The following is a 4701-nucleotide window of genomic DNA, read 5'->3' as shown; positions in this document are numbered from 1 at the left end:
AAACTCTCTAGTGAATAGATCTAACAACCAAGTAATCAAGGTGATGACTTTTTACCTCTAGTTGGCTGCTATAACAGAGTAGATGTCGGATCCAAGGACTCCTTCTTGTTACAAGCCTTTTACTCCTCAAGTTCCTTCAAAGAATGCACCAAAACACACTCTCTTAGCCTCTCTCTCTCTCTCTCTCTCACAGCTCGATTAGGATTTGTCTCGGGGTGGTAAGGTGGTGAGGGAGACATAATAAAGGGCTTAAGGTTCTTTAAATAGAGTGCAAACCCTGAAAATTAGGGTTTCTCACCCAGCTCCAACTCATCGAGTTGGTGTCCTCCAACTCGTCGAGTAGACTCTAAAATTTATGTGGCCACCTCGATCTCTACTCGATGAGTTGGGGCCTCCAACTCGTCGAGTTGCCCTGACAAAATGAGTATAAACAATTCAAATCTATACATGGGAGTCGGGATGTTACAAAATATGTCAATAGTTTTTTTTATTAGTATAGACTGAGTTACTTACTTATTCATCATTTCATTTGTATTTATTTTAAAATTCTACTTTAAAAAATACTTAATGTATGTAGTTTATATATTAATTTTTTTAATGAACTCGTGTAGTACATAATCTCACATTAATTATATATATATATATATATATATATATATATATATATATATATATATATATTAATTTGCAAACATGGTTTGTGAGGGGATTTTAGTATTCATTTCAACTTTCATTTCTAGCCATCAGATCATTTGCTTCTCACTTTCTCTTTCCTCTTCTTAATCAACAACAGCACTTGCATTATATATGGTTTTCCAGTGTCATATAAAAACAGGTTAACTCCATATCAAAGTACAAGTTTTATAGATTGTAATATAAATTCTAAAGTAAGTTTTTCCTGAAAATAGCAAATTTGATTCTAGTAATAAAAGATTCTTATATTTACATTTTCTATCCTAAAATAATTTTGATTGACCATTTTTCTCCTTCATAATTTTACACTTAAATTAGTGGTAATTTTAAGATATGATTTTGTCCTATGGTATATTTTAAAGTTATTCCCTCCGTCCAAAATTATTGTCCACACTTGACTTTTGAAGTCTTTTCATGTAAACTTTGACCATAAATAACTTTATTTGTGTTATATAATTTTTTATGAAACTTATAACAATGAAAATGCATTTTAAAAACAATCTATTCATATATGTTGTCTAACAAATTATATAACAAAAAGTAAATTATTTAATATCAAAGTTGGACAAAAGAGACTTTAAAAGTCAAACGTGGAGAATAATTTTGGAACGGAGGGAGTATGTTTTTGGTCGTCTATATAACTGTTTTTATAGTTTTCATTTTTATTAATATTATTCTTTTAATTTAAATGTTAATTAATACGTTCAAGATTAACTTTCAAACTTTATTTTGTGTAACTTCTCCACACATAATTGTTTGGTTCGAAACCTTATTTTATATTTTTATGATGTACTTTGTAAATGAGCTCTCGGTCGCAGTGCGCGTGCGCGAAGTGACGAAATACTTGTATATATTAAATATCAAATGGTTTGTGAGGAAGTATCACTATTCATTTGGTCTTTCTATTTTCAAATCCAAATTTACAAAGACAAATCATGTTATATATTGTCAAACATGTACTATAAAATGTAAAACAACAATCTTTCTGGAAATAATCATTTATGTTGTCATAGAAGATTTTCATATTTCCACTCTTTCCCCTTAATTAATTTTTATTTAACAATTTTCACCTCTTATAATTTTAAAGTTAAATTATTAGTATTTTTTACATTATGATTTGGTCTCTTACTATATTTTAAAGTTATATTTTGACTCCTTACATAATTTTTTTAATAATCGTTTTTATTAATTTCTTTAGGGTACACTTTCAAGTCTTATTTTCGTTCGCTTCCTCCTACATAACTTTGTATCCAAATTTTATTTTGATATTTTTTTGCTCCACTTTATATGGTTTAATCATCTCTGTGGTATACATGGTGTCGACCTGCGTTTTTCAACATACTAGGGTTTCCACAACATTGTGCGGACGGTCTAAACCATAGTATATATTAAATACCAACTTCGAGTATGTGAGTGAAAATTACTGTTCATTTGGTTTTTTCTTTTTCCAGTTACAAAATTACTAAATTGTTATTATATTATAGTTTTTTATAGCTTTTGATACAAAATGAAAATAAGGTTTCTTTTGGAAATAGCAAGTTTGACTCTTAATACCTAGGGCTTCTTCCAATTTGACTAGGTCGTCATGAGCTGGACTCCGACCAGCAAACTTTTCATATTTACATTTTCTACCCTAAAATAATTTGATTAAACAGTTTTTATCATTCATAATTTTAATCTTAAACTAGCTGGGAAACCCCACTCCGCGGGGTTCAGAACAAACAAATTTACTGAACACACAGGGATTATTGATAATTTGTTTTGGTTGTTTGTGGTACGCTTTGGCATGTTTTACATTTTGTTGTCATTGTGGTCGTAGGGGAACGAAGGCCGACCGAAATGGTTACATATATATAGAACTCCAAAAGAACGCATAGATGTTTATGCGATAGGCAAAAAAAACCAACCGTCTTCACCTTTGGATTCAAGTCACACGTCTAATATTACAAACAAACAATGCAAACAAAATATTTAAGTGCATGAAATAGCAATGTACTTTTGTTGATAAGTTTACGACATCTTACTTTCTCCATTCCTTTAGCAAATACCTGTAGAAAGAGAAGAAGATAAACTAAAAAATTTAACCTAAAAATGCTTTAAAACCCATTGCATGTTCATAGGAATAGTAAATCTCTTTATTAGAAAGAAGAAAACAAAAGTAACCAAGTAGCTTACCTCTATCAATTTGCCAACGAATGTTGAAAGAAAAAAATAACTGACAACCGTGAATCCTCCAATGAATAAAAGTGTAAAACAGCATACCTGCTCTGTTTCGTTTGCAGGCCTGGCCTACAGGTTTCATCAAATCCTTTGTGGACAAAAGTTGTATGAATAAAAGCAGTGGCATAAATATAAATACAAATCATTTAGAAAAAGGGTAATCAAAATCAAAATCAAAGTTAAGATTCAAGAACTCTCATTTAATGATGTAATTAAAAGTTGTTTCAAACAAACCTGGAGGGTACCACAAGGTATTGAAACAACTTCCCACTTATCTTGACCCGAATCTCTCATCTTTTGTAAGAAATTTAAAGCCCTCACCACCTACAATAATATTATTTATATAAGTTGTCACTTGTTTTATTTTTCTTTAATATAAATAATAAGAATAAAGTTTGATAATTGTTAACTAACGCGTTCTAGAGGGAAGAAAAATGTTGAAGCACTAGAAGTCTTGCTGCCAGCATTCAGTGCAATTGCTCTTCCTTGCCAATCAATCACCGGGGAACCACTTGAACCACCTTTAGTACCTAAAGCAGCCGTGTGTGTGTGTGTGTGGAAAATACAAATACAAAATTAAAATTAAAAAAGATTGGAAGAAAATCATAAAATTTAAGCTAACAATTACGGGAAGCTCACCTGCATATAGAAAGTATTGAAATCGTTGTGTCCATCCCTGTAGTAAGGAAAAGATAGTTCTTATTAGTTAAAACATGAGTTTTAAGCTAATATAAATTTATTACCTTTTTACCCTTGCTTATTTCTATGACTACATCCATACATCTAGTTGTCTACAGACTACACATTACTACTACATTAAGTCAAGTTTGAAAATTTGTTACCATTTTACCCTTGCTTATTTTTCCGACTACATCCAGATATCAAGTTGTCTATACATTACCATATTAAGTCAAGTTTGAAATTTTCTTTACCTTTTTGCCCTTGCTTATTTTTGAGTTTAACATTAGTTAGGTTTGAGGTCTGAGCGACATAAATATTAAATAAAGGTCAAAAAGTATAAAAATAGTGAAGTAGCATACTTTTTATAATGTGGAGCTCTTCTTGAAATGTGGGGTCCACCTCCTTTAAGGCTCGGTGAATAATAATTAGAGTTTTCAAAGCAACCTGAAAAAAAGATGAAGCTTTCTATGGAAAAATGTTGAAATAAAGAGATTCAATGATAGGGATACGATATACATACTGCCTAATTGTGTGTCTTTCATAATCTTCTTGGAAAAGCATGGATGCAATACGCAACATCAGGTGTAGGTCTTGTAGCAGAGATGGATGCAAATATAGCTACAATAATGGATCCAGGATTAAAGAAATATAAGGGCTACCTTATGTTAATAGACCACAAACATATAATTTTATAGAAACACACCTCACATATGTTTCTCTTTTGCAGGGTGGTCAACATGATTAGTGAACTTAACAATATTTACATCCAATTCCTACAAAATGAAACAAATAGGTGATATTAAAGTAACAATCATAGAAAGAAAAAATTCAAAATGTTTCATTACCTTATAGTCACTATTCACTTTAGCCAAATTGACAGTGGTGTTGTCCTTAATGGCTCCAAGAGCTTTCCTCAGACTCGTTTGAGATCCTCCACCCAACATCTAAATCAATCTGCATTATCAATTAACCAAAATGAAGATAATTTTTTTTATAAGATTAATGCTTTAGAACACCGTATCACAGTTCCATTAAAGTAGGAACATAATGATCCAATCACTCAATAAAGAATTAACAACTTAAATATGCACACACAAAAGTTGACAA

The sequence above is a fragment of the Lactuca sativa genome, chromosome 1 (assembly GCF_002870075.4).
Source record: "Lactuca sativa cultivar Salinas chromosome 1, Lsat_Salinas_v11, whole genome shotgun sequence".
Lineage (NCBI taxonomy): Eukaryota > Viridiplantae > Streptophyta > Magnoliopsida > Asterales > Asteraceae > Lactuca > Lactuca sativa.
The sequence above is the reverse complement of the archived record's forward strand: the minus strand, read 5'-3'. Positions refer to the sequence as shown.